This window comes from Herpailurus yagouaroundi, unplaced genomic scaffold (assembly GCF_014898765.1).
Source record: "Herpailurus yagouaroundi ecotype Mexico unplaced genomic scaffold, PumYag 67690, whole genome shotgun sequence".
Taxonomy (NCBI): Eukaryota; Metazoa; Chordata; class Mammalia; order Carnivora; family Felidae; genus Herpailurus; species Herpailurus yagouaroundi.
In genome coordinates this window covers 4,337,696-4,361,123 of record NW_024420490.1, presented here as the reverse complement: position 1 = coordinate 4,361,123, position 23,428 = coordinate 4,337,696, and the positions used below count along the sequence as shown (strand labels likewise).

The window sequence follows — 23,428 nt, the reverse complement described above, 5'->3', positions numbered from 1 at the left end:
ATGGTTGAGAGCTACAGGGATATAGGATGAGGAGGAAGAGGGGGAATAACTGATGGAAAAACACTGCTAAAGCAGCAGCACTGAAGCAGAGGGCACCAGGCAAGGGACTGGCCTGGAAGAACAGAAGCACCTCATCTTCTGAGACAGGAGGAAAACAGCAGCTCTGGAGAGAGAGGGACTGAGAAATTTGTAGATGGAGCCAGAAGCTGCAGAAAACCTGCCAAAGGGCTCTCAATATTCTCAGTGGAGCAGAGGCAAGGTTGTGTGCTGAGTAGGAAAGGAGATCATTTGATGGCAAGTTTGAGAACAGTGGCCAGACTTTTTTTTTTTAATGTTCATTTATTTTTGAGAGAAATAGCATGTGCATGCACATAGGCAGGGGAGCAGCAGAAAGAGGTAGACAGAGGACCTGAAGTGGGGCTCCGTGCTGACAGCAGAAAGCCCGATGTGGGGCTCGAACTCATGAACCATGAGATCATGACGCAATCACAACCTGAGCAGAATTTGAACGCTTCACCAACTGAGCCACCCAGGAGCCCCCAGTGGTCAGAATTTGTAACAATTAACAGGCACTGGTAGCTGGCAGGTCACAACCAGAGAAGACCAAATCAGGTTGGTAACTACCAGACTCCCCTCTCTCACTGAGAATGTTAAAATGCACCTCCCCACAAAAATCACCTACTACATACTGACTACAATCCCAAAGAGCTCACATGTCTATGTGAATTTCAACTACATCATGAAAAGAACAGACTCCTAAGGGTTACCTGGGAAACTAACCCATTTTTTAAAATAACATGCATAGTTCCTATCAGAGAATATGAACTGTTCTACACAACCAATGTATAAATGCACTTCTGGTGAATAATCTATTCAACTTAGAGGATGCCTGTGGTTGCAATTACTTCCTAGTTCTTACCTGGACGAACTATTTCCTGACCAACAGGGAGACCAGAATAGAAAGGAGTGGCTGCATAAACAAGGGCTTATTAAATGAGATCCTTCCTTAACATAGGACAAAGACCTTTCTCTTCCTTGTCACAAGACAAAGACCTGCTCACTCCTGCTGTCTAAACCAATGGCTACAAACTCAAATGATTAATGGGGACCAGGAAACCAGAGGTTATCCCTAAAGTCTGTGCATGGGAAAGAAGCTGGAAGTGAACCACCAGCATAAAGTCAAGAGATACCAAGGGCTATCCTTGGATGTATAAGAAAAAAAGAGGGGCGCCTGGGTGGCTCAGTTAGGAGTCCAACTTCGGCTCAGGTCATCATCTCACAGTTCATGAGTTTGAGCCCTGCATCGGGGTCTCTGCTGTCAGCACAGAACCTGCTTCAGATCTTCTGTCCCCCTCTTTCTCTGCCCTTTCCCCACGCAGGCATGCATGCACTCCTCCTTTCACTCTCAAAAATAAATAAATATTTTTTTACCTTTTGTAAAGAAAGCAAAAAGAAAACTTACACACAGAAGCTTAGGGCTGTGTGTTGTAGGAATGACCAAAGCAAAAGGGAAAACCCAAGTCTTTGCTCCACCACACACAGGGAGTCCAGTTCACACCACTCTCTGGATTTCAGAAATCTGTCTCAGAATAGTTGGAAAACTCTCCTGGAACAGTGACCCCAAAGAGTCCCATCAGAGACAAATGCAAAACCACTCAAAAGAAGCATCCCACAAGCCAGGAACAAGCAAATAATTCCCAAAGTGTCAAATGTAGCAAACTCTGACAAGCAAAACTTAGAGGGAGAGCGGGCAAACAAATCAGAGATCTCACTCCTCAAGAACTACAACAATCCAAAGGAGACAAACATAATTATATTTTCAAATGTTCAAAGAAATAACAAGAAAATGCCCTTATGAAAACCTAAAAGTAGACTTGTACAAACACAGTAATTTTTATATTTAAAAAAAATAGCCAAGTGTTTTTAATGAAAATTCTCAAGTAATGGTTTAACCAAATGACTAGACACAGGTAAAGAGAAATTAGTCAATTGCAAGATGGGTGTCAGGAAATCACCCAGAAATTTAAAAAAGGAAAACACTAAAGCAAATTTAAGCAACAGGGAGGATACAATGAAAAGATACAACACATTATCTAAATAGTTCTAGAAATGAAAAATGGGAAGCAAGAATTTAAAAGCTAAAGTCTAAGTTGTTTTTTTTTTTTAATAACTGAAGGCATCAGGAGTCTTCAGACTGATGGAGTATGCCAAATAAAAGCAGAATAAAAACAAATCCACAGGTAGAAAGATCACAAAAAAACGGCAGATCAAAAACAAAGAACAAAATCTTACAGGTATCCCAAGGGAAAAGATAATTACCTACATACAAAGAAATTATACCTGAACTGACTAAAGATTTCTCATTAACAAGACTTGTCAAAACACAAGATAATAACATCAAAGTGCTGAGGGAAAATAACTATCAACATAAATTCTGTACCCAGCTCAACAGTCATTCAAGAGAAAAAGTGAAGTCAAGATTTTCAGAAATACAAAGATCAAGTCTATTACTAACAGGCCTTTAGTGAAAGAACTACACAAAACATTCTTTTTGAAAAAGGAAACTGAGCCCACAATGAAGAAATGGGGTGAAGAATGGTAAAAGAAAGAAATTTGGAAAACATGTTGATGAGTAAACATACACTATTTTTATATAGGCTTAAGGTGACTTAAGCAAAACTAAGGTATAAATAACTAACATGGAAGAGGGGATGGGGGTTAAAAGGTAAGCCATTCTAATATCTTTGCCTTATTCAGGAGGTTAGGGATAATAATTAAGTTTAGACTTAGTTAAATGTGCATGTTAAAATTTTAAGGGTAACCAAACTTGTCTTCCACACCAGAATAAGAAAGCTGGAAGGAATACAGCTGCCCACCCCTACAATGAAAAATACCTGGACTAATTTCAAATTCATAACTTTTTTTAAACCCATCGGAGAACAACCAACTGGCTCAAAATCTCGGGAGACAGTACCTGCAAGGAGACAGGAGACAACCTTGTGCTCACCTGGGGTAGACTGCAACTGGACACTGATAAGAGGAGCACAGCTAGAATAATTGGCAAGTTGATAAAAACCCGATGTGGCTTAGCTGAAGGGACAGTGTGAAATCACTGAGGGGGTCACAGAAATTGGGGAGACCCCAACCTTCAGCAGGATCTTCCTCCACCAACCCCACCAGGCACTCACAGAGAGTAAAGGGCACTGAGGACACCCATTGTGATGCAGACCTGGGGGAAGGGAAATGCAGCTGTGCCTCAGAAGCAAGAAAACACCCAGATCCTTCTCTCCCTATCTCCACGAAGGAAGAAAATCCCTCATCAAGGCAAATAAGTGCTTCTACCCTTACAGCATCGGTAAAAACTCACTGCAGCTGGGGAAAGGGGTGGGCACCCTACTCCTAGCAGAGGGGCAGGATTCCACACTGAGCCCACCACAATAGCTAAGGGTGGGGCAAGACTGTGGGACACTGATGCAAGCCTAAACCTGAGGTTTAACCAGAACAAAAGATGACACCCCACCATCACTCCCCACCTCCAAGCTAACCAACTTCCAGTGACCAACTTCTAGTAAACGAAAGAATACTACTGGCAGAGGGACAGGAGAAGAACAGGGCATATAAGGAGACCCTCCCTAAACCACAGTTCAAAAGAACACCTGAAACTCAAAATAAACCAACTCCCACCCTAATCATAAACTGTCTCTACCAAGAATCTGAAGCCTGAGGTACACTAAGGGTAACCATAGCAACAATCAGACTCAAACCCAGCCCAAATCCTAACTAGACTAACTCAAATCCCTACACCAAAGGCCTAGCACAGGAAAGATATGCCCATTTACAGACATAAAAGTTATGTACCTCAGTCTTTACTGTTCTACAAAATAAATCAGGCTTGCAACAAGGAAAACAAATCACAAGGCGTAAGAAAAGGCAAAGAAAAAACAACACTCAGAAAAGACAAAGAACATATCAGATCTAACATACAGAATTACATTTTGGAAATATCCACAACGAAATTTAAAATATTATGGGTAACATGTTTACAGCTCTAACCTAAAAGAGAACAACATGCAAAATCAGGGGTAATTCAGACCAGACATGGAAACTGTAAGAAGCAAACAAAAGTGCTAAAAATGAAAAACACAGTTAAAAGAAATGAAGAGTTGTTCCTTCAACAGGCTCTTCACTAGACTCAACTCAGCCAAGCAAAGAATCCATGAACTTGAAAATTAGCAGAAATTACCCCAACCAAAACACTGAGAGAAAACAGAGTGAAAAACCAAACAAAACATTCAAGAGCTGGGGGAAAATATCAAAGTTTCTAACATATTGATAAACGGAATCACAGAAATAGGAGAATGGGAGAGAAGAAATATTTGAAGAGATAATGGCTGAAAATATTCCAAAATTAATATAAGACATCTAACCACAAATCCCACATGATCAGAAAATATCAGAAGATAAATACCCTCCCCTCAAAAAAAATCTATTGCCACTACTCAGCACCAAAATCACTTGAGACTGAATTCCATAAGCTCTGCAATTGCCACTACTTTAAAAAAAAAAAAAAAAAATCAGGGATACCTAGTTAGGTGAGTAGGAAGAGTATGGCTATTCTGGACCTTGGGGTTGTGAGTTTGGGACTCATTTTGGGTGTAGAGATTAAATAAATAAAACTTTAAAAAAAAATCAAAACATCTCTGTCAATATGATCACTAGACCATCAATTCAACTACACATGATGGCCACCTCACAAGGCTCACTTCCATATACAAGTCTCACTCTGTCTAAAATGACTGTTCAAACCTAGGTCAGAAGCCCGTATCCTACCTGTAAAACAGACTGGGGATGTGAGTTTTCTGAGCAGGTGGGACCCAGATTACAAGAAATTACCAAAATGTAGACAGAGACGGTATTTAAAAGTCTATTACAGCATGCTTTAAAAACAAAAACAAGAGCACCTAGATGGCTCAGTCAGAAGAGCATGTGACTCTTGATCTCAGAGTCAGGAGTTCGAGCCCCACATGGGTGTACAGATTACTCAGAAATAAATCAACTTGTTTTTTAAAGTTATGTTTAAAAAACTAAAAAATAAAAACAAAAACAAAACTCTTCATCTAATTAACCAGCTAATAGTGTATAGTGAATTCCTTGATGAAGTCATTGCATCCCTAGAGGGCCTTTCTGTAAGGCACATATTTTTATCTCCCTATGGGAACACATTTATTTGTTTGTTTTTATGTTTTTATTTATTTTTGGGAGAGACAGCAAGCACACGTGCAAGTGGGGGAGAGGCAGAGAGGGTGACGCAGGATCTGAAGCAGGCTCTCTGCCAGCAGAAAGCCCGACGCAGGACTCAAACTCACCAACTGTGAGATCATGACCTGAGCCAAAATCAGACTCTTAAGCCACTGAGCCACCCAGGCACCCCGCTATGGGAATACATTTAAAACCAGCCTCCCAGGGTGCCTGGCTGGCTTAGTCAGTAGAGAATGCCAGTCTTGATCTTGGGGTCTCAGGGTGGTGAGTTCAAGCTCCATGTTGGGCATAGAGATAACTTCAAAAAAATAAACAAATAAAATCAGTCTCCCAATCTGAGCGACATGAGCAATAATCTGGAGGTGTGTGAAGCCATGGTCATGGGATCAGGCCCCGCGACAGGCTCTGAGCTGACTATGGGGGCTGCATAAGATTCATTCTCTCTCTCTCTCTCTTCTCTCTTCCTCTCTTTCTCTCCCGCTGCCCCTCTCCCCTGCTCACGTGCTCACTCTCTCTCTCTCTTAAAAAAAAAAAACAAAACTCAACACCATGCCTGTAGGAGCTTACAGTAGAAAACGGATACCATCTGCTTATCCATTTTACCAAAGGTCCATTCCTATTTAAATCCCTGGTTTCAGTATTTCCTATATATAAAACATAGTATTTTCCTATGTAAAAGTGAAAAGTCAAAAGATGGCTATAAAGAAAATCAAGAGCCTGGGATGTAGATGAAGTAAATGCATCAAAACAAAGCATGCAATAAATAAATCCATGTTACTTCTTGCTATTTTCCCAATTTTATATGCTCGTTCTTAGACCCACGTCTAAGGGGAAAATCCCTTCCCTTCACTTGACATTCTGGGCCTCCTTTAAGACTCTTCACATTCAAGAATCACTGCCTTTCCCAGTCCCCATAAGTCTGCGCTAAGGGCACCTCTTCTGGCCTAGAGTACCAGCACCCTGTATTTCCATCTGAACATGCATATCATCCTGCACTTTACTGGTGGCTTTCTGCCTCTTCTACTGGATTACAAACTCCTTAAGAGCACAACACCACAGCCTGGCTTTGTATCTCCATCACCTACCATGATGCTGACACCAAGATACCCAAATCATCACCCTATCTTAAAGTCAACCGAAAACAAATACGGCCTTACTTTACCAACCGTGGGCAGGACGACAGACTCAAAAGCACAATTCCAAATCAAGAACAATCACTTTGAATGGTAGAGAAACCAGTAGCATAAAAACATCACTTCCAAACTCTAAAATCTAAAATGAGGCAACTCTAAAATAAATGTCCTGGGCTGAACAGGAAGCAAAGAAAGTAATGCAAAAACCACTGCAAACTTCACGTTACCAGCACCAGGAAAAGAAAAAAAGTGATTAAAGCAACAAGGAAAAAAAACACAGAGCAGGTACAGAATGGTTCAGAAAAGCCTAAGAACTCAGGGCCAAAGTGAGCTATTTAGAGGCTATATCAAAATAAATTTCAAAGGAAATAGTTGAAGAAGGAAGTGATGCTGTGGCCATTCTTTGTATATATGGATGGTGAAAGTGCACAACAGCATTCTATACAGGCACAAACTAACAACTTTACACCAAGGAAAACCTAAATAAATGCTCATTATTTAATCATAAAGACAAGTAAATATTTAGCATGGCTGACGATTTCCAAAAAAGAAGTGAGTATGTAAGGACACCTAACTGTAGGAGAAAGAAATCAACATATGTAAAATAAAACCTTTGTAGCACTTTTACACACATAAGCTCACTTGAACATAAGAAGCTCAACAAAGACCAGTTTAATATAAAAGATAAGGTCACAGTATGTGAACCAGATTTGAAAAATGGTACTTAGACCAAAGAATCCTATTTTTTTCCTTTTTAATGTTTATTTACTTTGAGAGAGAGAGAGGGAAAGAGAGAGAGGGAGCATGAGTGAGCAGGGGAGGGGCAGAGAGAGAATCCCAAGCAGGATGCGAGCAGTTAGCGCAGAGCCCAATGCAGGGCTCAATCTCACAATCATTACTTGAACTGAAATCAAGAGTAGCACACATAACTGACAGAGCCACCCAGGTGCTCCCAAATATTCATACTCTTAAACAATAGTAATAAAATTCTCTAAAAACATTACAGGTGTCCAAATGAGATTTCATAAAATATGAAATAGCATAAATGCTGAGAAATATTAAACTAAACCTAAGACATTGTATTTAAAAAAAAAAAAAAAAAAGACAGAATAGAGGCGCCTGGGTGGCTCAGTCTGTTAAGCGTCTGACTTCAGCTCAGGTCATGATCTCACAGTTCGTGGGTTCAAGCCCTGCTTCAAGCTCTGTGCGGACAGCTCAGAGCCTAGAGGCTGCTTCAGATTCTGTGTCTCCCTCTCTCTCTGCCCCTCCCCTGCTCCTGCTCTGTCTCTCTCTCTCTCTCAATAATAAATGTTAAAAAAATTTTAAACAATAAAGCAAATTTAATGCTCATATTTAATGAATCATTCATTAAAACATTAAATACCTTGAGCAGATTAAGGGGAAGAGGGCAATGAGGAATTTTAAGTTTAAATATGGAAGAGAGCTAACACTATCAGAAAATAATTTAACTCAGTTATAAATAGAAATGACATCCCTATATAAGGTTAACAGAATGGTGAAGGATATAAGGAGCTTTTAAAAAATTAAAGGTAATTTCTACAAAAACAATGAAAAGAGTATCGCAGATGACAATCAAAGAAGCAATTGCAAAAATTTTACTGAAATAAGGGAAGAATATTTTACCTTGCACAGATTATGGCCTTTTTGGTAAATTATCAAGGTTCCATAGAACTAAAACTCTTGGTTTTTGTTTTGGGTGTGAGGAGCATTTCATTTCATATCATACCTTCAATAGCTTCCCAGGAGACTTAGGACAAGCTCAAAAGTCCAGTAGACAGCCTACTAAGCCTCTTCAGGACCTAGCCCCTGCCTAATTCTGCTTCATCACCTGCTTCTCTACTTTCCAGCCATTGTGGATTTCTCTCAGTTTTTTAAAAGGTTGTTTTTCAGAAGCCTGTCTCTCTGTCTCTTTCTCTCTCTCTCTCTCTCTCTCTCTCTCTCTCTCTCACCCTGCCTGAGGGCATTTGCACCTTCTGCCAGGAAAATTTATTTCCCCTACTAGACCGTCTTTCTCATCCTTTAGGTCTCACTTAAATGTTAACTCTTCAGTGTGGCCTTCCTGCCTGCTCCCCCCAGGACAGATCCCAATCCTTACCCAGTTACATAATCCCATAATACCTTATACGTCCCCTGTGACTCCAACTCAAGACTATAAATTCTTTAAGGGCAAGGCCTCCTTACCTTTTATCTACCACTCCATCCAACCTCTATCATAGTTTAGTACACAGCAGACACCCAATAAGTATTTGCTAAATGAAGGATAGATCCACAGGATGTAGGACAGGGTTATTTTAGAAAGAAATAATTGAGAGGCACCTGTGTGGCTCAGTCAATTAAATGTCTGACTCTTGGTTTCAGCTCAGGTCATGATCTCATGGTTCCAAGAGCTTGAGCACCACCCCAGGCTATGTACGGTGGCACTGAGCCTGCTTGGGATTCTCTCTCTCCCTCTCTCTGCCCCTCCCCCACTCTCAGTGTCTCTGTCTCTCTCAAACAAATAAAACTTAAAAAAAGAAAAGAAATAATTGATACAGTAGGAAACACCAATTTGTACAAAATTAGATTTTGTCTACCTCAACTATTTTCAATTATTAACAATTAAAAATAGAACTTTCTTGGGGCGCCTGGGTGGCTCAGTAGATTGAGTGTCCATCCGACTTCAGCTCAGGTCATGATCTCACAGCTCATGAGTTCGAGCCCCGCATCGGGCTCTGTGCTGACAGAGCATGGAGCCTGCTTCGGATTCTGTGTCTCCCTCTCTCTCTGCCCCTAACCCACTCACATTCTGTCTCTGTCTCTCTCAAAAATAAATAAAAACATTTTGTAAAAATTTTAAAAAGTAGAACTTTCTTTTTGTCTGCAATTGCTAAACTTAAATTGTAGTGGTAATATTACTGATAACAATTACATAACAGCAGGGTACCTAGCTGACTCAGTAGCTAGAGCACGCAACTCCTGATCTCAGGGTTGCGAGTTCAAGCCCCACGGTGGACATAGAGTGTACTTTAAAAAAAAAAAAATGCGTACATATATATATATATATATACATACACACACACATATATACACACACACATACATACATACATACATACTAGTAATTAAAGTTAATATATTCTATGAGAGGCTAACAAACCAGGAGCGGTGTGTGCATAAAGTCTAGGATATGTCACACCTGAAACAACTTTTGTAATCTCTGAAAAATTCTATTCATCAGGAAACAAGTTTCCACTTGGCCAATATCAGGGTAATTGGGCAAAGCCAAGTCAGTAAGTTGTGCTTCAACTATTACTTATCACCATTTTTTATCTGCCATATCTTCCACAAGTGAATGTGTGTGTTTAATCCGATTATTACAATATGATCTTACACTGCCAAGAACCTAATCTTTAGGCATAATATAAAATCTAAAATGGAAATCTAAATTTGCCACTTACCTAGGGGGCGCCCAGCTGGCTCAGTCGCAAGAGCATGCAACTCCTGATCTCGGGGTTGTGAGTTTGAGCCCCATGTTGGGTATAGCAATTATGTAAATAAATAAACTTTAAATAAATAAATAAAATTGCAACTTACAAAAAAAAGAAAAAGGACTCTTTAAAAATATTCATCCATATGTTTTGTTCACTTCCAGAAAGTAAAGTTGTTACTTTCAAAAGCACTATTTCCCTCTAAATCAAAAAGGTTACAGTGTCAGAAAGCACTTCATAAGTTACTGCTTGATATTAGGCCTTTCTCTTACAAAGGATACAAAGTAACAACAGAATCCTACAGCCATAGCTGTTAAACAGTTTAAAAAAAAAAAAAAGTAAACCTATATCAAACCAGTTATGATTGAATTTACAGTAAACTATTATTATCAGAGCAGTGCTGTGTCCAATCTGTTATTAACAATCCAGACACAATCTACCACACAAGGAGTTATTGATTTACCTGCCTGGCACTTGTAAGGGTCACTTTCTATAGAGAAACATTCATCTAAAAGCAAAGAAAGTTAGACACAATTTCCAAAACACTTAACGTCCAACCAAACCAGTGCATTCTTCCCTTATGTGTACCCAAAAACTAATAACCCCAAGCTATCCTATCAGCAATGTCCATCTACACATGCAGTACATTGAGCAAAGGAGAGCAAGTGGGAGCATGGATATCAGCCTATACTGAACAACTCCTTCCCAAGGTAGCTTTATTCCCACACCTACCCTTAAGGGTAACTAAAAAGAAAATGATGCAGGCAGGAAAACAGTTGTAGCTACAATACCTTGCAGGGTCAGTGTCTAAATCCCACAAAAATCCAGTCTGAAAAAAACACAGAAAGGAGACAATGTGTTTGAATACCTGAATCTAATGAAGCCTGCTAGATGGGCATGCATCATTGGCATCAATTTCTCAAGGGGGATTAGAGGTCAAACACTAAAATGCACAATGTTATTGGCTTAAAGTCAAGAAAACCAATTATTTTACCCATGGTCTTAAATCTGAAAGGCATTTTTTTTCTTGCCCAACAATTATTATTACTTTTACCTTGATTTGTTTGTTTAAGTAATCTCCATGCCCAACTTGGGGCTTGAACTCACAACCCCAAGATGGAGTCTCATACTCCATGGACCGAGTCCGTCAAGGCACCCCTACCTTGATTTCGTATTCCTGCTTTTCCAACAGATCACTAAGAACATTATGTTTTACCTGCTGGTTTAAAAAAGACCAAAACAAAATCAAATCAAAACCACAAAGACAAGGTAATTTAATACCATTAGCAGTATTGTCCTTTATATTCTGCTATATATTATGTTTAGGCAAAAACTTTTAAGTTCTTATTTATTTAAGCAATCTCTACACCCAACATGGGCCTTGAACTCACGACCCCAAGATCAAGAGCCATAAGCTCCACCAACCGCTCCACCAACTAGACCAGCCAGGTGCCCCTAGGCAAAAGCTTTTTAAAATACAAAAAGCAGTGAGAAATTGTAATATATGTAAAAAGATATTTTTAAAAGACCTATCTTTTAAGATCTACATCATTTTGTTTATCAGTGTCTGATGATAAAGAGATCTAGGTGGAAGCAAGTATGTAAGATTTTTTTAAATGCACTTAGCAGGAGGGTTCTTTTTAGGGTGATGGAATGTTCTAAAATTGGACTGTAGTGATGATTAGACAACTCCATAAATTTATCCAAAAAAAATCACTGAATGGTACACTTAAACAGGTAAACTTTATAGTATGTAAAGTATACCTCAATAATGCTGTTAAAAGGAATACTGAAAACCTACACTTGGTAAAGAAATAAATCCACAAGAATTTACGTATAGGTCCCATCTTCATAGAACAACTGTCCTGCTGTGGCCAAGATGATTTCTAGCCCTGAGTTTCTACAATATTTAGACTGTTTCTAACTTTGATAAGTGACAAAAGTGATTCTCATCAATTACAGAATAAAACATTAAGTCATTTTCCTCCCTCATATAGACCTCTGAGCATTCCTTTGGGCTAAGCAACTGTTTAGCTCTCTGAATGATGGGTCTTGTTTTAAAACCGACACACAGGGGCGCCTGGGTGGCTCAGTTGGCTGAGCGTCCGACTTCGGCTCAGGTCACGATCTCGCGGCCCGTGAGTTTGAGCCCCGCGTCGGGCTCTGGGCTGATGGCTCGGAGCCTGGAGCCTGTTTCCGATTCTGTGTCTCCCTCTCTCTCTGCCCCTCCCCCGTTCATGCTCTGTCTCTCTCTGTCTCAAAAATGAATAAACGTTAAAAAAAAAAAAATTAAAAAAAAAAACCGACACACACACACACACACTCACAAGAGGCTTTAAGTAGCAGAAAATTCTACTTTCAAGTAGGAACATTTTTGTCAGAGCCCAACTTCTATGTATTAAAAAGCAACCATAACACACCTCTGTGAACTTCATTCACCTCCAGGTTTTATTTCACTTAAGTCATTACAATTACAGAAGACATACCCATCTGCAAATTGCAATGGCTGTCATTTAGAGTGCATCAAAACCACAAAATTGAATTCAAGGAATATCTTCATCGCCGTCATTAGTGTAGCAAATTTAATCAAAGTCAGTCAAAAGTTAACAGTGGAACATGCAGAAACACGAAACACCAAGTAGTTAATTAGAAACAACTACCTCATTTTGGGTGTAAATAATCATGTACAACCTTCATTTATGAACTAATGACTCTGTTAGAAAACTGTGCACTTCCAGTTGTCCTATCTAGCAGTGCTGATGGACCTGAGTCCAGCTTCCCATGTGACTAAAGGTCAGGCAGCCTTACCAGTGTAGCCTGTGAACTCCAGGAAGCATATTCATACCTCTAGAACCTCCCCAGGAATGACTTTACAGTAGGACCTCAAAATATGTTTGGGCAGTCAGATTCCTAAAGAGAAGCAGAGAGAGCATGGTTTTGAAGAACAAGGGTTCAAGTCAGACCGGTTTGGATGGTAGTTTTGCCTCTGCTGCTGACTAGCTGGGTAATCTGTGCATACTGTTTTCTCTCTCTGAACCCATTTGATCAAATGTGTTGGGAAAGAAGAGAAACCTCTACCTCATACAAGTGTTGTGAAAACACACTTTGCATCAATCCATGCAAATGAATTATTTGGTATTCAGTACCAAATATCTGGTATTCAGTAAGGCTCAAAAAGTAGCATATTATAGTTTAATTATTATAAAGACTGCCCAAAACAGAGACCACTCCCAAAACTTGACCTTAATTAGAACTGTCTTGAACACCAATGTTTGAGAGCTTAATTCAAATGTTGACAACCAATTTCAAAGACCTGAATGGGCTAGATCCTTTTAACCTAATAAGTAATTTTCTGTTAATTCCCAAATCCTAATTTTCTAAATGTTACCAGGCTCTTTACGTAGAAAGTCCTCACTCTCAGCTTTCATACCCACTGACACAATTGCACCCAAGCTCATGTCTCAGTATTATGAAGTAAATGTACAAACTCAAATGAGAAATGAGGCCAAACCTTTGAGTAATCCAGTCATCCATGCACTGCTCCATATGAAGGAAACATTCTAGAAACTATCAAGAATTTAAATACAAACACAAAAGTGATGTATTGTCAACAAAAGATTTCTAATGTTGAGTTTAAGATAGAAAGTAAATTGGAAAACCCCTCCAAACAAGAGTTTAAATTTAGTCTTTTAATTGCAGTATTTTCATAAGTTGAAATATGTGACCCAATTGACAACATCAGAAGATAAAGAACCTTTGAGATTCTATCTCCTCCTCTACTAAGGAATTTGAAATTGCAAACAAACAAACAAAAAAAAGAAACAAAAAAAAGAAAGAAGAAAAAAACTACCTTTGGAATCTAAAACTACCAAATTCTGAGTAAACAGCCTTTTCTACTTTAGAAAGCAACTGAATACTTAAAAATCTGCTATTCTTATACCAAAGTTAAGGGTTACCTAAAAGATTTCCCTTACATTTTGAGTGTGTGTGTATGTGGGTGGATTCATTTGTTCTAAATGCCTTATTATTTGGTATCAATTTATTACATGAAAAAGTCTCATCCCCATACTTACTGCCAAAAATAAAGTACTATGCTAGTGTACCTTCTAATATCTAGAAGAAATAAAAGAGATAACCACCAAAGTTACCAAATGGAAGGGGAAAAAAGGTGAACTTTTAACAGACACGCTGAAGAAGGCTTATTTTTCTTGGTTCACTTCCTTACAAATTTCCTATAGCCGTATTCTTAGATATAGCTGAATTTTCTATCACAAAGTAAATTGAAACGCAAATCATAATAAAAGGTTAAATTTCTGCAACAGAAGCCACTGTCATTTCCAACAATGCAACTATTGTTGACAGAGAGTCTCTCACAGATTCTTGGACACAGTGGTGAAGCAAGGCTGGGGGGAAAAAGCATACTTGAAGCAATTTCTCCACCTCTGAATTTCAGTTTGTAATGGAACAACACTGCACCTTCAAAGTAGAAATACCATATAAAATCTGGTTCTCATTAAATGACTGCTTTAACCCCATGCAGCATATTTGGAACAGAATGGATCTGATTCGCAATCAGTCAACCTTCTATTACTCATCTATGCGAGATGGCCCAGCAATTTCCCTCAATGGGAGCCTTTTCTTTTAAAACCCCGGGGAATACTGTAAATGCCACACTCCAATTTAAATGACTACAAGAAAATTACAATGAAAATAATGACAGATTTAGTCCAGGGAACTCATATTAAGTAAACATCAAAAACCTGAGATAAGGGGCAAAAAAACCTTTCTACAAGCCCCTAAATCATGACTAAATTATAAATCTGAGCAGGAAAAAAGAAATCTTCTCTGAAGAAAGAATGTTTATTTCTAATGTTTTTTAATATATCAAGTTTTGTTTCCAAAAAAAATGAGGGTTAGGAAACATGCTAAATAAGCAAAACTAGTATACAAAACTTATACACACACACACCAAATTAATCACTGTATTATGTTTAAAACACAAGACAATTTAAAAAGATTTGACACTCCAGTTGAAGACCCTCCAAACTCCTCTGAAATGGTAGATTATTTAACACTCTCGGGATGATTAACTTTATTTAGCATGCCTCTTCTGGAATTCTATTATTTAATACAGGCAAACTGAATTTTTTTTTTTTCATCCTAATTAGGTTTCCTTGTACTTGTGAAATGCTCAGCATACTCTGTGCTGGCAGCTTTAGTTCTGCAGCTTCTTTCTTCTGGCTCCTTCTCCCCCCACCCCAACACCCCTAACCCCCCCCCAAAAATATTTCCTTCCCAAATGTTCTCTTCTCTGCATTTGTCAACAGAAACACCCACTGGTGGTGTCAAACTGGTAATACTGCTGCAGGCTTCCTTACTCCTGTTCCAGTGTCAAAGCCAAAAATGCCGAAACCTAAAATAGTACTTTTAATAAAGAAATTAAAAGAATTGCTAAGGTATTCAAGTACAATGTTCTCAAAAAGAGGCACACCTTTAAAAAAAATTATTAATGAACGCTAATTGGGCTGTTAAATATAAAATTATACTCCCCCCCGCACTAAACATACAGAAACAAGTAAACACGGGTTCTTCACATTTTATGAATAAAATATTTTAAAACACTTAAATTAAAAACAAATTTACATCTAAATGTCATTCACATATAATTCCAAATAGCCTCTGTAAAGATGCTTTTGTAACCCTACAGCAAGAAAGGAACAAGCCGGAAACGTTACCTAAAACGATAATCCTATTCTATACATATTTATGTCTCTTGTTTTAGTCAAATGTTCTCAGACAAATTAATTTGTGTAATCTTTTACATTAACTACATAAGCATTACGTCCAAACAAACCTAATTCAGATTCACGGGAAGAAATTATTCTGTGTCTGCAATACTTTCTAAAATCAGCCTAAATTTCAGCCAATTAAAATAGATTGTGTTAACAGAACACTGATCTGCAACTACTTAAATATCACAGCATCCGTCTAATCTCACGGTGGAAATACTAAGGTCAGGCTTTTCTTATTCGGGCATCTGGGCTTTAACACTCAAGTGAAGCGAAGGAAAAAAAAAGAAAAAAACACCTCAAGGAAGATCTGCCTTTTTACACAGAAATACGTTCAGGTTATTTTTTTTCCCCTAACGTGGGCATAAAACGTGTCAACGCGAGCAGGACCTGTTCGTTTGGAAATGGTTCCAAACCCTAGGATTTAATTTCTATGAGGGTCCAAAGGGTACGAAGGTCTGGGAAGGGGCCAATTTCTGCTTCTCCCCACTATGCCAGTGGTGAACTTCATAGCAACGCCCGAAACTTGTTGGGAGGAAGCTGGAAGAGCCGCGGGGCAGGCGGTGGGTCACTCGCCCACCCTCGCGGTTAGCCAAGGTCAGTCAGCAGGGCCGGGGCTCCGGCCCCGGGCTCGCAGCCCCCGGCGGGTCCCCGACTCTCTCGGAACTCGGGCTGGGGGCTCCGGCGCGCAGGCTCCTCCTCGGCGCCGGCGGGAAGGGGCTTCCCTCGCCGCAAGCCCGGGGGAGCTCGCGCCGCGGGGGCGGCGGGGCGGGGACGCCGCAGACCCGCTGCTGAGGGGAGCCCCGCCGGGCGGCCTCGACCCGCCGCCCCTGCTCACATCCTCCCGTCTCCCCACACCCCAAAATACAGTCCCAACCCCTCGCTGGGGAAGCCCTTCCACTGGCGCAATGGGGCGCTGAAGAGAGGCCACTCCAAGCTGGGGCGCCCTCGCCGCGTCGCCCTGTTCTGGAGGAGACCCGCGCCACCGCCCCTTCTCACGTCTGCCCGGGGGGACCGGGTGGGTCCCCTCTCTCAGGAGAAGCTGGGTGGCGCGGAGCCAACGTGGGAACAGGAAGGCCTGGCGGGCGGGTGGCGGCGCAACTACTCACCCCGCCGAGTCTCCCACCTCCAGCCGGGGACCCCACAGCTCCTGAGGCCGCCGTCGCCGCTTTACCTTTCCCAGTGGCAGGGACAACTAATGGAAACCTCCGGCCCCGCCCTCTCGCAGAGGCGAACGCGCAGCCTAATTTGCTAACTGGCCCGCCCCGGCCGTCCCGTTCGGGCCAATGAAGAAGCTTCTAAGACTCCGCCAGGTCCCGCCTTCGCCCCGCCCACTTCTGATAGAAACCAATGCGGAGAGAGCGCTCGTCCTCGAGCGCGGGCCCGCGCGCCCCGCCCGCGCCGCTCGTGCTCGGACCCCAGAAGCCGAAGAAGGCTCGCTCCTTGTATAAACTCGCCTGAGCGCGCACGCGCGCGCCGCACCACCTCGCGGGCCAGGTTTGGTTGCCCAGCCAGGCCCTAGCAACCTGGGCTGGGTGTCTGGGAGGGGCGGGGCCCGAGCTTCGAGCGTTCAGGGGGAGGGGGGTCAGGGGGAGCTGGGTGGGGGGAGGGGGGAGAGGCGGGGAAGATCGTGACTAAGAAAGGGGCGGCTGACAGGGTGGAGGGCCGTAGAGGCCCGGGAATCCGCCTCTCACTGCGGAAAAAAAGGGGGAATCCTCCCTGCAGCTCAGCCAGCCTGGCCTCACTCCAGAGGGACACGTGCGGAGGGTTGAGGGGTCGTGGAAGAGGGGGAGAACACATTTCGGGCGGGAGCCGAGGCACTGCTTGGAAATAAAGGACGGAGGACGGTTTATCTCTGTCTTTGGTAAAAATGATATCGAAGTCTATTGCAGCTGCTGCCCAACTGTTGCAGTTGTGCGTGCACACGCACATATGCACACATTCACACATTCACACGTACACTCATCCATCAGCCTGCGATCCCTTGGGTGAATTGGGAGCAAAGAACTAGTAGCCTGAGGATTCCTTACACAGCAGCTGGATGCATGCGAACGGCTGTGGCAGCAGCGCCAGCGGCAGCATCAACCCACAGCTCTGCTTTGGTCCAATGCTCCGCCACACAAGATTCCCCAGCTGGCAATGAAGTCATCCCTCCACCGGTAGAAATGGAAAGCTCTCAATACCTACCAATAATCAGGTTTCCAATGAGGATGAAGAGGTGATGAAATGGAAGGAGATACATTTCCAAAGCCACTTTTTGAAAATTAAGAAAAATAATAATCATGTTTAAAGGCATTGTGGACAAATCTATGAAAAGCTGCATAATAATTTCCACTTAAAGCAAAGAGGGAAAATGGGGTTTTTTTCTGGTTTTTAGGAAAAGCACGGAAAATAAGTGTGTGAGGTCATAGCAGCTACCAAATTAGAAATAGATATCTTGGATTAAATCCACTTAATCTATTCCTCTCGTGAATCTGGTAACAATATGTAACAATATGCTGGTTTTGACCACTTGGTGCCAAGCCACTAGGGTTTTCTTTTTCATAACATGGTGAATATTTGATGAGGAAATGAAGGTGCCTTTCTCTTCAGCTTTTCAGGAAGCATATTAGAAATGTTTTCAGGTAGGAACAGTGAATTAGCAGTGAGGGAAAATGGAGTCAGAGGCAACAGCAGGGCTTTGCAGAGTCTCCTGCCTCCTCCAAGATGCAAGGTAACAGTGCTGTGACCTCAAGCTTCACCCATGTGGAGCCAGCATTCCTGGGCCAATCATGCCATTTTCATCCCTGAGCGTTAGTGCCTTTGTGCCAGGAATTGCAGCAACATTACTTCCGGACCAAATGAAGAGTGGTTTATCTGTGTAGGTTAAGAAAAACCAATAACCGAATATTCATTGGTAGAGGTCCAATTTAGTTCTAGGTTGTAATATTGAAAGCTTTATAATGTGCCATCCCATATATAGAACTATGACCTTCCACTTGGGGACATTTGCTTTGATCTGGTTTTGAGGAGCTGGCAAAGGGTTTCTTAGAATCACATCCAGTTCAGTTCATTTCAATTTTGATCAAAAGCGTGTATTTTCTAGGTCAGTAAGAGTTAAAAAGTACCATGTCACCATTTAACTGAGCTCCTTGTTTATGAAGAAAGAACACTAATACTTAACCACTGAATGAATGCCTGCTATGTGCCAAGAATTTTCCATACATTTAGAGTTGCCAGATAAAATACAGGAGGCCTGTTAAATTTGAATTTCAGATAAGCAAAAAGTAATTTTTTAGGGTAACTATGTATTTTTATCCTGGATATGTGTGGAACAAGGGTTGAAGACTAAATAAGCTTTCTAATCATTGTCCAAAAAAGCATTTTTGAAATTGCCCCTCTGGGCCCAGAGCTCATAATGAAATCAGGATCTGGGAGAAAAGCTTAAGAACCAAATCATTGTGCAAATGTGTAATGTTTGTAGAAAGAGGTGCACATACTTATACTAAAATTTTTTTTGGTTTTTATCTGAAATTCAAATGTAACTTGGAATCCTATATTTCTATTTGCTAAATCTGGCAAACCTACATACATTATCTCTGAGGCTTCAGATTCTCTGAAATGTTTTCTCTTAGGTCACCTTTTTCCAGATGAAGCAATAGCTTCAGAGGCTCTCCAGCATCTATTCTCTCCATCCTCCTTCTAATAGAACCCCAACAGTGTTCAGGTATCCCCACTTCCAAGGTGGTGGGTGCTTATTAGTCAGTCAATCAATGACTAGGGCCCATTTAGACTAAAGGAAAGGACTTAACATCCTATGATTTGAGGGAGAGGTTTTCCCTTCTATCCTGCTGGATGAACAAGGAAGCAAGTACCCAAGTTGCCACTGGTAGCCATTTTGTGACTAGAGGAAAACCATCCTTAGGCCAAAGCCTGTGCCCTACCTAAGGCAAAGTTGAAAATTAGAAAAAACAAGCAAAAAACCTGGGTTCTTGATGATAACACCTAGTTACTTAATTAAACAAATTCTGCCTTTTCCTTGCATTTAAGACAGTTTGAGTCAAAGTTTCTATTAGATGCCTCAAAGTGTCCCACTACAGAGCCCATGTGTGCTACTCATGATGGGTCTCAATAGTAAATAAATAAATGGCCATGAAGATGTAAGACATTTTTATCCTGGATACACGTGGGACAGGTATGGAAGACTACATAAGCCTCCTAATCATTGTCAAAAAGCATTTAGGATGATACTTACCTACCAGGGAAGATATCGTGATCACGAAGGTGGTTCTCTCAGGGTAAGTCTCATCCACTGCACTCAGGTCATTCTGACTCCAGCAATTTCCCCAAACACGGAAAACGCGACAGCAATTTCTGTTAGTGAAAGGCTACATTTGCGGGGTGGGCGGGGGGGGGGGGGGGGAAGCATCTATAAAGTGCCCCCTGGGCTTAGACTTCATAATGCAAGATCTAGGAGAGGTGCGCCTGAGTGGCTCAGTCGGTTAAGCCTCTGACTTCAGCTCATGTCATGATCTCATGGTTCAAGAGAATCATGTCAGGCTCTGTGCTGACAGCTCAGAACCTGGAGCCTGCTTCAGACTCTGTGTCTCCCTCTCTCTCTCTGCCCTCCCCGGCTCACGCTCTGTCACTCTCTCTCAAAAATAAAAAATTTTTTTAATTAAAAAAAAAAGATCTAGGAGAAAAGCTTAAGAATCAAGTCCATATGGAAGCACCTGGGTGGCTCAGTTAAGCATCTGACTTTGGCTCACGTCATGATCTCACGGTTTGTGAGTTCGAGCCCTGTGTCAGGCTCTGTGCTGACAGCTCAGGGCCTGCTTGGGATTCTCTCTCTCTCTGCCTCTCTCTCTCAAAAATAAATAAACATTAAAAAAAAAAAGAATCAAATCAATGTGTAAATTTCTAGTGTTTGTAGGAAGGGGTGAGCATTAGTTTTTCCTTGGCCCTAATCAGAGCTTAAATCAGTCTGTCAGATCTTACATGTTTTCATTTAAAGTTCATGCCATTTGAGAAAATGTCATTTTAGAAATGCGAGTCCAGTACCTCATTTTAAACTATTAAAACCTCTATCCCTATCCTCCAGGCACTAAGTTTAACCACAAACAGTGTAGAAAGAACAGAAATGTCAGCCTCAAAAGACCCAAGAGGGAAAACCACACCAGAATAGAATACCATATGAAAGTGGATGGTTGGCAAGGCAGTGTAGTTTAGTGGCTAAAACCATAGACTTAGGGAGCCAGATTGCTGTATTCAAATGCCAGCTCTAGTTATGGCCTTGGGCAAATTATTCAACTTCTTTGTGCCTCAGTTTCTTCCTCTGTAAAATGGGGTGATAATAATAGTTCTCACCTGGTATATCTGTGTGAGTGACTGTTTGTGAAATGCTTAGAGTACCTGGTCCATGGTAAGGATTTTATAAGGATTAGCTGTTATTGAGCAGGCTCAATTCTGTGGAATATAAACTTGAAGCAGTTTATTTTTCTCCAATCACTACTTTGAACCATGTATTTTTTATGTATAAGTGACATATAATATCCCATTAGTTTCAGGTGTACATCATAGTGATTTGATATTTTGATACCTTGTGAAATGATCACCACAATAAATCTAGTTACCATCTGTCACCATACAGTTATTACAATATTTCTAGGAGATATATATATGTATTTCCTATGCTGTACATTACATCCCCATAACTTATTTGTTTCGTAACTGGAAATTTGTCCCTTTTTTTAAATTTTTTTAACGTTTATTTATTTCTGACAGACAGAGAGAGACAGAGCATGAGCAGGGGAAGGGCAGAGACAGAGGGAGACACAGAATCCGAAGCAGGCTCCAGGCTCCGAGCTTTCAACACGGAGCCCAACGCGGGGCTCGAACTCACAGACCGCGAGATCACGACCTGAGCTGAAGTCGGACGCTCAACCGACTGAGCCACCCAGGCACCCCAGAAATTTGTCCTTCTTAATCCCCTTTCCTATGTCACCTAAGAATCATGTTTTTATGGTAAATTTGCCTTTCATGACCCTTCGCATGTCAGATGGTTTTTCTGACTTTTTAGGTCTTTTTCAGCTATTAAAAATCAACCCAGTTTAAAACTCGAATGTTACGTTTTCTTTAAATTTCATTTCCCCCACCTGTTTCCCACCATCATCACCTGCCAGGCTTGTGACTCAAGGCACCTGAAGTGACCAAGGGCCGTGGCCAGCCCTTTCACTTCTACCTCGGTTCCTCCGAGAGCATGGTCAGTCCCCTCGCCAAATCTAACTCCCCTGACCATAGGGGTTCCTAGGAGGTAGAGGGGAGAAGCTCTTCTCTTAACAACCCATGAACATCACCCCGCTTTCCTGTGCTCGTCTCCCCACCCTTCATCCTGGCCATAGTTGACCTCTGTGTAGAGGGCAGCTGAATGACAGGTGTAAATCCTGCTTCCGGCTCCCGTCTGCAGAGCCACTACCCACGGCCTCTGGCTGTCACTTCTCTGACAGAAGCCCTCTGTCAGAGGAAGCAACAGGAAAAATCTCTCTCAAGATACTTCACCCGTGTGTCAACAACACACCGAAAACCAGCCAGAATCTCCCAAGGTTAACTCAATAAAAGTCAGAGTTCCAATAACTCAAAGAACCATTCCAGCATCCTGAAAGAATGTTTCCACATTCACTGTTTGGGTCTGAATAATGGTTCCAATGTTTCGAATAGTATGTGATCTTGAAGATTCTGTCTCGGTCTCCTCATCTGTAGTAGAGGAATGATAATAAGCTGTTATGAAGATTAACGTTGGGTTAGATGAGTTAATGCATGTAAGGTGCTTAAGGCTGTGCTGGCACAAAGAAACTGATCAATAAATGCTAACTGCAATTATTATACACCAGGCATTGGGCATACATTATCTCTTTTAATCCTCACATTGACCCTATGAGTGATGTCTTAGTTCGGGTTTCCCCAAAAGAAGACCCTGAGACAACAGTTTGAGTGTTAGTAGTGTTGTCTGAGAGTTAATCCCAAGAAACACCAGAAGATGAGTGGGCTGGTGAGACAGGGAGAGAAGGAAGCCAATAATAGGTGCGTTATCAAGCCACTTACTGCTGTGGGTAATTGGAGCTCAGGAGGATTTACTGGGGGCTGCTGGGGACTGCTGGCAGATGATGTAGAACCTTCTTCCCTTCCAGGAAACTGCGCTGTTTCTCCAGCATACTGAAAGGTCTTCCAGGTATTAACTCCCCAGCATTTCTAGTTCTCCCAATGTGCAGGCAGAGTGTGCTGCCTCAGCCTGGGAAAGAACCTTTGGGAAGAGAGTCCCAAGTGATCACAATAAGCAGCCCTGGGCAGATGGAGGTGAGTGCCACAGAGATACAGCTAGGGTAACAAGAGTATGTCCCCCAGGGAAGAGTATTATTACACCCATTTTACCACCTGGCCACACTACTGAGCCCACAACTATGACCATTTTACAGAACACGTTTTTCAGAATTATAGTCATCATTTTTTTTAAAGGAAAGATTACGTTGACTTACTGCCTTTTAACTATTGATTTATTTATTTATTTTTGAGAGAGAGAAAGTGCAAATGAGGGAGCAGCAGAGAGAGAGGGGAGAGTAAGAATCCCAAGCAGGCTCTGCACTGTCAGCACAGAGCCCTTCTGGGGGCTTGAGCTCACCAACTACGAGACCACGATCTGAACCGGAGTTGGACACTTAACCGACTGAGCCACCCAGGTGCCCCAGAATTGTAGTCATCTTTAGAATTTTCTCCAACCACAGGC

The 23,428-nt window shown here is 41.5% G+C and overlaps 1 protein-coding gene and 1 non-coding gene across 2 annotated transcripts in view; one reads left to right on the top strand and one right to left on the bottom strand.

Annotated features, from left to right (window-relative positions):
* CDKL5 (cyclin dependent kinase like 5) overlaps nt 1-16,883 on the bottom strand; it is a 195,826-nt gene extending 178,943 nt beyond the window's left edge. The window contains exon 1 of the mRNA XM_040468278.1: nt 16,779-16,883. The gene's annotated coding sequence lies outside the window, so the exon portion shown is untranslated. The remainder of the gene's footprint in view (nt 1-16,778) is intronic.
* A 3,012-nt stretch (nt 16,884-19,895) lies between these two features.
* Nucleotides 19,896-20,052, top strand: LOC121025688 (U1 spliceosomal RNA). Its single transcript, XR_005788128.1, has one exon. It is a non-coding gene; the product is annotated as a U1 spliceosomal RNA (small nuclear RNA).
* The last annotated feature ends 3,376 nt before the right edge of the window (nt 20,053-23,428 follow it).